Source organism: Quercus suber, unplaced genomic scaffold (assembly GCF_002906115.3).
Source record: "Quercus suber isolate HL8 unplaced genomic scaffold, Cork oak 2.0 scaffold_21, whole genome shotgun sequence".
NCBI lineage: Eukaryota > Viridiplantae > Streptophyta > Magnoliopsida > Fagales > Fagaceae > Quercus > Quercus suber.
Window position 1 is genome coordinate 84402 of NW_027069486.1, and position 13330 is coordinate 97731.

Sequence of the window (13330 nt, forward strand, 5' to 3'; positions counted from 1 at the left end):
AAAAAAATACCATTGCTTATGTGACTAACTTTTATATCATTCCTCATTCTAAAGAGTATAATGAATAATGAGAAGGGTTTGGTTCTGTGAGTATTCACTATAACCATAACCATATACGTGGATGACTAACCATAAACTTGTATATGAAAATATTAAATAGATTATATTACAAATTAAACCTTATAACTTTGCCAAAAGTTTAATTCATCTCTCTAATTTAACTTAAGTCCAATTCAATCTTTTAAGTTTTAACTTTATTCAATTTAGTCATCTCCTTAGTCTCTATTAGAAATGCACCGTTAGTGACCTCAAAAATGACGTAGTTTCATTCTTTTAATGATTTTATTTACGCTAAATCATCCAAAAAAAAATCCATTATTATTTGAGGTGGAAAATAGAATTAATTAAAAAAATTTAATCTATTATTAAATTTTCTTCCTATGTTCTCTATGCTCGCAAAATTTTAAGAAAATCAAAGATTAATAGCTATGTCACTAAACAAATATTTAAATTTCAAGTTTTCTAGTCTGAAATTATGCATAAAAATAAGTTTATAAATTGAATAATAAATAACATCCAATTGACACAAAATTTGGCATGTATGTTAAAAACATAAAAAACATGTAATCCAATAGTTAAATTTTCCAAATATGTAGTGTTGTTAATTTTTTTTTTTTTTTTTTCTTTTTTTTTTTTGTGTTACTTCTTTCCTTTTTTTTATTTATTGAAACCTACTTCTTACCTCTCTTTTTTCTCAAATAATAAAATAGAATATGATTTTCAATAGTTTCATATAAAGAAGATCTAAAAAAAAAAATAATGAAACTACAATCGTTTTAGGAAAATTATAGAGTATGTAGTGGTACAATAAATGTATACATATTCATCTCACATGAATAGTGGGTTTCAACATGAATTTAATTAGCGAGACTATTCTTGGTGTAGTGTATAGTAATGCCGTTTGGATTGGGTGTCTGCATTTTCAGATTTTTTTTCCCCTACACATGAACAGTACAATCACATGGATGTACTGTGCGGGAGACAATTTTCACTGTAGCAACACTGTTTAAGTATTGTAGCATCGCTGTTCATGTTAAAAATATTAAAAATAGGTCTCACAGTACTATTTACACATTTTAAAATTATTTTGCTATAATGTTTTCAGTTTTCAATTTCAGCAACAATAAGTTCAATCCAAACGGACCCAATATCATTTTGGGGGAGAGGGGGGGTGAGTAATGGTGCATTTTTCAGGGAAGCTAATTTAAGGATTAGATTGAATAAAGTTGAAATTAAAATGACTGAATTAAACAAAAATGAAATTGAAAGACTGAATTAAATTTTAGGCTTCGAGGTGTAATTTGTAATTTAACCCATGGTTTTAAAGACTATACAGGACCGACCCTTTCAACCAGAAACCACACTAATACAGTTTAGTTTTAAGTTGAAGAACACGTACTAATGTAGCTTGTAAGGACGGTGGAGGAGAGAGAGAGGGTGTTACCCAAGAGACAGAGGTCTTGGGGAAAGTAAAGTAGAAAAATGAAAAATAAAATAGTAGGAATGTGACCTGCAATGTGTGGTAAAAGATTCTCGGGAAAAAAAAAAAAAGCGTGGTAAAGGATTTAGGGGAGAAAAAAAGAAAAAAGAAACTTCCCACTGGCAGTCCCACACGGCCACACGTTTCTCATTTTCCCCCTTTTTTTTTTCGAGAATGGGAAAGTGGGTTATTGCCTTAGTGACACATTGACGTTTATGACTTTTTTTTTTAAATAATAAATATTTTTTTTAGTAGAATAATAAATATTTAAAATAAATAAGTAAGGTTAAATTATTAAACTATTATTTAAAAAAATTAAAAATTAAAAAAACTGAACTTAAATAGTATTCAAATAAAAATTAAACTACTAAGGTCTCAGCAAAGCAATTGTTTATTTACTTTAGTTAAAGTGAAAAAGATAGATATGATAGAAGTGGTCGCCATGCGCATGCAAATTTTTTGACCGAATATATTTTTTGTTCAAAAATACCTTCACCTTTAGAAAGCCAATTGATCAGCCCTCGCAGTCCCCTAATTTTAGCTTAAGCTTGCACACAATCACCTGCCACATGCAACAAAAATTGCGTCGGCCTAGTCTCTGATATAGGGCCCTTACTAGGGAAAATCTATCCTCTTTCTCATGTATATATTAATTCACTCTCTCAGATGGGGTTGGGTCCACAAATGTGGTCTATCTTCATGTGAAAAAATAGATACATATATCATATACATATAATAGCAGCTCGCCTTCAAGAGAAATGCCTCAAAATGTGGGAGCCAAAAAGTAAATTTTTCCCCCCTCCACTTTTAATTAGAATAGTAATGCTAGGGATATTGCAAGTTTTACTAGATAACAAACTTATGTGTCACAATCACCAAAACACATTTCAAACATTAATTCATTTATTAAGTAAGCATTACAAGAAAAAGGCCCTATTGCAACGAAATTTTTTGTTGCAAAAAGCTATCTTCAATTTTTTTTTTAGATTTGCTACAGTAGCTCTCCAAGCCTGGAGAGCATTGTAGCAATCACTGTAGCTTATGCAATGAATATTTCCCCTTAAAATAATACCTGATGAATTAAAAAAAAAAATACTTTTTTCTCTTTCCTCCCTTTCTCTCTCCTTTCACTGCTACAAACACAACCATCTTTCTCTCAAACATCTCTAAACTCAGGCATAATCAAAATACAAACTTAAAAACATAATCTTAAAATTAATCAAATCATAACAATAAAAGCAAAAAAAAAAAAAAAAAAGACACAAGCCATCTACCATTTGGGCTGCGTTGGGGAGGAAGACGAGTGGCGGTGGTGGAGCAGAAGGCTCAATGGCACAAAGAGCGAAGCGAAGGCACGGTGAAGCAGAGCCATCTACCATTTGGGCTGCATTGGGGAGGAAGACGAGTGGCGGCGGCGGAGCGGAACACAGCGGCACAGAGGGTGGAGCGATGGCGCGGTGGAGCGAAGCCATCTAACCCATCTGGTCTTTCTCTCTCTAGCTCTTTCTCCGTTTCTTATCACACAGAGAGCTGGATAATGTTTTGGCATCAAGTAGAAAAAGAAAAAAAAAGTAGAGAAAGAGAGCTGGAGAAAGAAAGAGAGAGGGAGGTTCTAGAATGAGTGGAAAGTAGAGAAAAATAAAGGAGAGGATGGAGATAATGGGTATACATGTGTGGTGGAGAAAAAACAAGAGAAAAGAAAAAGAAATGTATGGATGATAGAAAGAAAGAAAGGAAAAATACAATTTAGAAATGCTGCCATAATATTTTCACAATAAATTTTAAGTAACATATTGTTATTAGCTAATATTTGTGAGTAAAAATATAATTTTAGTGGTGGATTCAAATTAAAACTAGTAACAACTTTCCACATAAGATTTTGATGTGATTCTTGTGAAAGTATTGCAAAAAATGTTGTGAATATAACACTTTTCATTGAAAAATATAATTGTTAGGAATGAATATAGAAAGAATAAATGATGATAAAAAAAGAATAAAGAAAGAATGAGGAAATAATATTTAAATGGGATAGAGAAAATGATAGAGAGTTTGTTGGAAAGTGTATTTAAAAAAGTAAGTAGGCAAAAGGTAAAATGAATTGTTCACTCTCCAAACTAGGGGTGTCAATTCGTGTTCGCGGGTCAGGTTCGTGTCGTGTTGAGCCATAAGTACTCTGCTATATGCATTGACCCGAACCCGACCTGTTTAGTAAACGTGTCAAGAATCCTCAACCCTAACCCGACCTGTTTATTAAACAGGTTGACCCAACCCGACACGTTTAACATGTTTAATTAATAATTCATGTAAAAATTAATACAAATAATCCGTTTAATAACCTGTTTGATTAATAGGTCATACATGATCTAAATAATCTATTATTAATTTCTACATATATAAAATTAAAATACAATTACAACCATAAATATAATAATAAACATATAATTACAACAAAAAAATTAAGCAATAATAACAAAATTTAATACTTTTATTATCTAAACGAGTCAAATAAGTCAGACGGGTTCACATGTTTAACAAGAACACGTCCCGTTTATTAAACGGGTCAGCCATGTCGACTCGAATATGACCCGAACCTATTTAGCATCAACCCATGACCTGTTTATAATGGGTTTGTCGTGGCGGGTTCGCAGGTCGTGTCAGATTTTGCCACCCCTACTCCAAACAGTACAAAAAATTTGAAGAGCCTGCTGGAGATGCTCTTAGCAATTTTGAATTGCCCTTAAAAAATGGTAAAATTATCCTTATATGAAAGTTTCTTGGGTTCAACTCATGTGAACATTGTGAAGGAAAAAGTTTTGAACTACAAATATAAATTGATGATGAACTTTTGTTATCATTCTGCATGATGAATAAATTAAACACGAATTTGATAAAACAAAACAATTATAATTCCATGCCCGTTTAAAAGTGGGGTTATGGTCTAAAGTTGTATATGCTTTTTGTAAAAAGTGTAGATCTTAAGTCTTGGTGAGAATATTAGGCATGCTCAATGAAGCAATCAATTTGACTCTTTTGACCAACCGACTTGATGGGCAATGTCACACAATGTTTTCAACTAATGGACCATTTGGATTGAGGGGGAAGGGAGCGGGAGTAGAGTAGATTTAGCACAAAATTAGCTTATTTTTATCCAAAACTACTCTACTTTCTCTCCACTCCCTCTCCATCCAAACAGGCCATAAGGTTTGTCAGTTTCGATATTAACATTTTGGTTTTTTGGAAAATGACGAAATTCTTTTTGTTCAAGACTACTTAATTTTCTTGTAGAATGAGTTTGAACACAAAAGTATATATATATATATATATATATATATATTAAACACAAAAGTATGACAAACCTGTCTTTGCTCAATGGTAAAGCGCGTGGCTTTTAACCACGTGGCATGGTCATGGGTTTGATCCCCACATATGGCGTTCTTATTTGTTTATAATTATCATTTTTTGATGCAGCAATTTCTTTTTCTTTTTCGTTTTGGATTTAAAAAAAATTAAATTTTAAATTAGTATTCTATAATAATAATCAATTGGCAATGTAAAAAAAAAATAATATTTCTTGCATTGCAAAGTCGCAAAAATTCCTTCGTCCTTCCCTCAGTTTTGAAACGAATGCCTATGCATCAAACCATTAAATTAAAAGAGTAGTAAAAAAAAGTATTCAATGGCAACAATAAAGCTTTACAACCTTTCCAGTATTATTCTATTTCAACGGTTCAGTTCAGTGGGCACCACTCAATACAAGACCTAGCCAGACAACAGCAATGTTTCCTATTGGTCTCTTTTTTTTTTTTTTCTTTTTTTTTTTTTCTTTTTTTTTGCTAAGTATTGAAGAACATAATTGTATACATAAGTTTTGAGGGTACACCTCCTAGTATTGTTTTTAAGTGTAAACCATTAACAGGTTTGAAATTTAAGTTAATTAGTGAATTGTTCATAAGATGATGAGACACATGCCCATATTTTCACATAAAACAATAATACAACAAATCTCAAAATGCATCTCAACCACGTTATAAAACACATGTACATTCATTTTAATTATTGTTTCCTAATTGATGTTCTAAGTAAGACCCAAACATAGTTCGAACATGAATGATTTTCAATCACATTCATTTTAATTATTTTTTATTATTATTATTAATAAATAAGGTAAGTTAGGATTGAAAATCTATAACTCCGTGCTCCATAATCATGTTTTACCATCAAATCAAGATATCAATTGGTTTCTTTTTGGTGTAGGTGATACTCAAACACATCTCCTATTTGACACTAAAATACTTTAGCAGTTGTGTTATTAACTTTAACCAGCTAAACTTTATGTAATTTGAAATAAAAGATCAGGCACCCAAATTAAAATAAAAGTTAATTTATAACACTCATTAAGTAAGAAGTGAGGAAAAGATTAGATCACTCAGCAAAGCAAAGCAGCTATATATTTATTTACTTTTCTTAAAGTGATGGATATAAATATGCCAAAATAAATGTAAAGTACTTAACTCCTTAGTATTTTTTTTAAACATCAATTAAACCAATGTATTTCAAACTAAAAGATCAGGCACCCAAAATGTTTTTTAATAAAAAAAAAAAAAAAATTAACGTGCAAAATGTATTTTGAACTAAAAGATCATGCACCAAAATTTTCTTTTATATATATATATATATATTGTATGGCCCTGTGATGTCCATACCCCCTTGGGCCGTGAGTTGGGGATCAACAAGATGGCCCAAGGGCCCAACCTTCGCCCTACCCAAGATCTTAGCCCAAGCCCACAAAAGCTACGAACCCAAGGCTAAGTGTCATTTTGAGGCCGAAGGAGCAGCCAGCCGATGCTAGCTCACATCTTGCCTTGTCGACATGGTCTCTGCACACCAAGTCGTCCTTGAGAAAGGCTGCACTAGTTCGGTCGTACCGCCCTCTACGTACTCGGTAGTATCTTGGGGAACGTCCATGCTGAGCATATTTGCAAGAGTGGAAACCAGGTTCCAAAGCCACTCTCACCGCATTCCACTACCACCTAACCACCCACTTACGATTAATAATATTGGACCTCACATTGCACTACCCATGAAAGCAATCATAGCCCTCCCACTAGTTTTGAGCTATAAATATGAGAGATGGAAGAAGAAGGGGAGGGGGAGGTTGGAAAAAGTTCCCAAAGGATTAAAGAGTAGGGAGAAAAGTGATTCAGGAATATAGAGAGAAAAAAGTGATCTCATTGAGTCTCTGTGCCGGAACAACCCGAAGTAGGAAATCCAAACCCACCATACAAATAAATTATGAGCCCAAGTGAGATCTTAGCCCAATAGCATCATTTTTGGCGCGCACATATATATATATATATATAATTAAAAAAATTTAACTTGTAAAGCTCATTAATTACGTAAAGATGCAATAAAAAATTAAACAACTCAGGTCTCATCAAGGCAATTGTTTATTTACTTTAGTTAAAGTGAAAAAAGATAGATATGATAGAAGTGGGTCGCCATGCGCATGGAAATGCATGCAAAGTTTTTGACCGAATATATTTTTTGTTCAAAAGTATCTTTACCTGTAGAAAGCCAATTGGTCAGCCCTTGCAGTCCTTTAATTTTAGCTTAAGCCTGCACACAATCACCCGCCACATGCAACAAAAATTGCGTCGGCCAAGGCTCTGATGTCGGGCCTCTTACTAGGAAAGAATCTATCGTGTTTCTCATGTATATATTAATTCACTCTCTAACATGGGGTTGGTCCCACAAATGTGGTCTATCTTCATGTAAAATAATAGATACATGTATCATATTCATATTATATCACCTTGCCTTCTAGAAAAATGCCTCAAAATGTGGGAGCCAAAAACTGAACTTTTTCCCCCCTCCACTTTTAATTAGAATCGTAATGCTAGGGATATTGCAAGTTTTATTGGATAACAAACTTATGTGTCACAATCACCAAAGCCCTATTGCACAAAATTTTTTGTTGCAATAAACTCAAAATTGTTGCAATAAACACTTATTGTAATGAAAAAATTTTGTTGCCCACTGTTGCAAAAAATTCTATGGCAATAGGTTATCACAACAATTTATAAATTTTATGTAGTAAAATTTGTAATGCTTTTAATATTTTCCTTTAAAAAGACCCAAAAAAATTGATTGATGCTAGAATTACCATATTTTATTATATAGGCCTTACAAATTTTTGGTGCCCAATTATAAGAAGTAATTGAAATATTCAAATATTATCTTGTTGAAGTGTCATCAATCATATTCTTTTTCACATCATTTTTCAAGTTTTGTAGTAAATGTATAGTAGCTTTAACGTTTTCCCTAAACAGTGTTATATCTAGTGTAACTCTAAGTAATGTTACATCTAATGTAAGTTACATTTACTATAACTCTAAGTAACATTACACCTTCCAATAACTTAGTATTGAATTTATATTTTAAAAATTCTACTGATGGATTATATATTCTATATGTTTTTCACATGCATATACCAATATTCATACCAATCAATTGTTATTTATCATTCGATCCATAAACTCATATTCTATTCGTTATTTTAAACTACAAAAATATGAATTTAAATAATTGATTGATGACATGACTTTTGATATTTAATCATCTTGAAATTTTGCAAGTACGAAGATAATGTAATCCAACGGTGAATTTATTAAAATTAGCATTCAATTTAAAATATTGAGTGTAACATTATTTAAAGTTATATCATATATAACTTGAACGCAACCCATATATATATAATAATCAAAATCCAACGAAATCACCATTAAGTAAATGAAAAATATTAAAGTTATTACAAATTTTACTGCATAATACTTGCAACTTATTTGGCAAGAATAGACTAGTGCTATTTAAACAACATAATAAATGAATGTTTAAATTAATTTATTATAATTTGTGGCAAGTTAGATTGTAAGGTTTATGTAATAAAATTTGTAGTATCTCTACTCTAACATCAATTAAATGCTTTAGTCGATATAAAAAAGTAAGAATAATGAATTTTATTTTATTTTTTAAAATTTATAAACAAAACATTAACTAAATTGATGGTTAATAAATAAATATCATTTAAAGTGATATTTAAATACACAAATGCCTTCTTTCAAAAAAAAAAAAAAAAACATGCGCGCACACACACACATGCCTATTTAAGGTTTTTGCCAAAGGCTTCAAATTGAATTCGGCCAGCCCTACTTTAATAGAAACTATATTATTCTCCTTTTACCTTCTGTTTCATAGGGAAATTTTATGGAATAGAATTTTTGTTTTTACCAGTTAAAAAAGTACTGGAAAGGCAAACCCCTTTATGAATTCAGCTATAAACTTATCACCATTATATATATATATATATATAGAAACCAAATCTCTTCTTTAGAATAAGTTTTGAAAGAAAATCTGTGAGTAGATTCTCGAAATTCTGACAATGTCCAATTCAACTCGATGTGCAGCTTGCAAATCTTTGAGAAGGAGATGCATTAAAGATTGTGTTCTTGCACCATATTTTCCTCCAACCAATCCACAAAGATTCGCTTGTGTTCACAAAATCTTTGGTGCTAGCAACACTACCAAAATGCTAGAGGTATGACCAAATATATATATATATATAGACACACACATGTTAGTAGCTAGTAACATATTTTTCATTTATTAATTAGTTAACATAAAGGTATAATATAGATATTATTTCATATGCATATATAGAGGAGGGATTAATATTTCAGCTTGTTTGTCGTTCACCGAAAAGCTTTCTATCTTATTGAAATAATCACAAGATGGTGTTAATGATCTCATTAAGATGTTTCTTAATGGATTCTTTCTCTAATTCATCTTTGATTGGTAAATATAGTGAAAGAAGATAACAAATGACACTGATTTAGTTTTATTTATTTAATTAATTACGTACTCTGGGTTTTTTTTTTTTTTGGTTTACTTTTATTCCAAAACATTAGTAGGTAAACAAATTTTACCCATTTTCTAAATACAAAGTACATTACAGAATCGACATTCATGACTAAGAGCAAAACCTTTCTACAATAATAATGCAAAGATGATATGTTTTGTACTATTATCAACTATTGTTAGTGTTGTTCTTCAGTTCTTACTTTGTTCTAGGAAATAAAACAACCATTTCATAATCAATATGAATTTGAACATGTTTTACTTTACTCCTTTTTTTCCTATCATTGTAAGCTTTGAGTTCATCATTTTATGTTAATATCAAATTTGTTTGGTATCTTTTCCTCCTAAATTTTCTTGAAACAACACTTGAGAAAAATTTTATAAGTTTTTTTTTTTTTTTTTGAGAGAGAGAGAGAGAGATTAGTTAGTTAAGTTAGAACATGGAAAATCTAGTGTACTAACTGGTCTAATATCACTAACGGTATACTAACAAAGCAGCCTAAGTCTTGTTAGTCTAGCAAAAACTTTAAACCTATGTGTTAGTTCCTAGCAAACCGATGTGGGACTCAAGGTCACTTTTCTTTTGAGAGATTAGTTAGTTAAGTTAGAACATGGAAAATCTAGTGTACTAACAGGTCTAATATCACTAACAGCATACGAACAAAACGGCCTAAGTCTTGTTAGCTAAGCGAAAGTTTTAAACCTATGTGCTAGTTCCTAATATTATTACCTAATGAAGTTGACTAGATCAAAAATATTTAAATTCATCTCAATTTCCATTTTTAACAAAATCTGCATTATTCTTTAGAATTTAGTTATTTGAGCAACTAATTTAATTGACTTTACTCCTAATGGAAATGTTTTTTATTAGTCTTGAAGCCGTTTGATATTTTCCATATATAGACTCTGTTAACTTTTATAAAGTTTAATTTTAATACCTGTCACAAAAAAGCGTGAAAGCGCTATCATTTGAAATATATTCTTTGTCAAATTAAGTTGCCTGAGTAATTAATGATTTTCACTTCACAAAAGAATCCCAAAATTATTTTACTGTGAAATTGATTAGTAGTACATTTTTAACTAAGCTACTTATCTTTATTACTTCAAAATTTAGTCCCTTATGTTCATCTCTCTAGTTTATTTACCCAAAAACAAAAACAAAACAAGAAAGCTGGTTTCAATTTTTTTTCATCATTTGGCATTGCAGCAACTTCCACTGCATTTACGACCTGTGGCAGCTGATTGCATGTCTTTCGAAGCAAGTACACGTGTTGAAGACCCATGGAAGTGTTGGGATAAGCTCTCGACTCCAAGAACAAATAATTGAGGCTCAATTTGAGCTAGAGAAGACAAACGGTGAAATAGCCTTTCATAATGCACAACAACAACTACAACAACAACAAATGCAGCAGCTTCAAATGATTCATGCTGTTGCCCAAGAAGGTGAAGATCAGCCTTCATGGCTCAATTCAAGTCAACAAGATCCTTTCTCCAACGTAAATCAACAGCTATTTGGAGACTACAACTATTCCAGTACCTTTTGTGGCTTTGAATTTTGAGCAAATTATAAGTTTAGTTTATCCACGAGTTATGTTAAGGATATTACAGATGATTTAGATGTTTATGCATTATGTCATTGAGGTGGTGCTAATTAATCACGTGAACTCTCTCTTTCGTATTATCTGTTTTCTTCTTATAGCTTTTGAGGTATCTGAAAATACTTTATCTTGTTGCATTCAATTATCAACTGTCATATAGCATATTAACCAAAAAAAAAAAAAGAATATTCACATCAATCTACGTGTCTCTTAGGAAGATGACTATAATTATGAAGTGTACTAAGAAGACTATTTTATGTTCCCCTAGCTAGAGCAAAGCGGCCCCTTCCATCATAGTAAGTAACAACAACAAAAATCTAGCTCCCTTTTAATTTCTCTTTTTGCAAATTTATTTTATTAGTTTATTTCAATAGGAGTACTTTAATACTATTACAAATAATTAGATACATTTTTAGAATAACATTTCCTTTTAAAATTAAAAATCCCTCTACTAATAGTATTAATAATTTTTTTTGTTTCTAAATTAGATAATATCTTTTCTTTCCTTTTTATCAATTGCACTTACAATTTATTGTCTTAATTAATTCTTTCCTTTGTATTCTCTATCAAGTGAATTTTGAAGGAACAATTTTCTCAAACCAAGGTTCAGATGGTATTGGCAACAATGCAATTGCAGTGCTGAGTTGCCTAGTGTATCATTGAAATCCACTGAGCTTATAAACCAATGAATTTCCCATGAATATATTATTATGTAAGCTAAACAAAAAAGAAAAAAAAACATTACATCATTATTTTTTATATTTAGAACCATTAAAGATTTCTTCTTATATTTTATGTTCTCATTTTTAGATTTTTTTTATACATAAAAAAAATAGAAATATGACTATATTTATCTCAAAACACATATGACTATATTTATCTTAAATCACATATCATGTGCACAATTATTAGAATGCCATGTGAATATTATATAAAACACTTTTTCAATAATTTGTTGACAATGAATTAGTCCAAGATTGTGATTAAATAAAATCTAAATAAAAAAAGTTTAGTTATAAAATTGGTTGTAGCCTAAGGCTACAACATTACTACATATTTTGAAAATCTAATAGTTGAATTACATGTTCTTTGTGCCCCTAATACATGTGTCAAATTTGGTGTCAATTGAATATTATTTATTATATGATCTATAAACTTATATTTTATGCATAATTTTAAACTAAAAAACTTGCAATTTAAACAATATATTGATGACATAGTAATTAATCTTTAATTTCTAGAAATTTTGCAAGAAAAGAGGATATATGAAAAAATGTAATCCAGTTATGGATTTGTCAAAATTTACCTCCAGTAAAGAAAATATTGAGTAAAGTTATAGTCTAAGGCTACAACCAATTTTGTACCTAAATTTCGTCAAAATCTAAATCACATAGATATGCTATCAAAACAATTGAATGATAGATGGAATAATAATAATAATAATAATAATAATAATAATAAGGAATTAAATTTGGATTTTATTACATTTTGTACAATAGTAATGACACTCCAGTTCTTTGGATGCTGCCTATCCACAATCAATTCTACTTTTTTTTAACCCTTGTGCAACAATTTTTATCTATATAATCATATAAAAATCTATTTTCTTATTGGCAAAATTATTATTTTGGTCTCTACATTTTTTGTTCCTACCATTAACTCATAAAAAAAATAAGAAATAAAAATTAAAAAATTTCAAAAAAAAATTTAATTCCTCATTTAAAAAAAAAAAAATTTTGATTGTCTGGATTTTATTGTTTGTTTGGTTTTTTTCACTTTCCTGCAAACTAGTCACACAATATATCCAAAACAAATTAATCTCTAATTCATTTTCATTTCTTGTTGTGAACTTTCTTGGTAACCAAACACAACACACCCTTCTTATACAGACAACAAATAACCCAGAAAAGCAACATCCATCTGTGTTTTGAAAGCCACAGATCTAATGGTGTTGGTAATGTCTCTTTCTATTTTACACAATCACTTTTTAATACTCACATCAAATTATATATTTTAAAATATATCTCAATAAAATTTATACTATCCTTAACATTCAATACAGTTATATTTAACATCTCAAAAAATATATATAGCTATATTAATGAATTTCATTGCACAAATTTAATACTGCTTTTCTGTGAAATTTGGCTCAATATATGTGCCTCGGTCACTTTCTTTTTAACAAACAAGTATTTTATATCAATATACTTTGAACGTGAAACAAACATATATAAAGAAATGACATTCGGCCAAAGGAAGTAAACATAGCCTTATATTT

The 13330-nt window shown here is 30.2% G+C and overlaps 1 pseudogene; it reads left to right on the forward strand.

Moving 5' to 3' along the window:
* The first annotated feature begins 8746 nt into the window (after positions 1-8746).
* Positions 8747-11095, forward strand: LOC112005711 (LOB domain-containing protein 24-like; annotated as a pseudogene).
* Positions 11096-13330: the final 2235 nt, after the last annotated feature.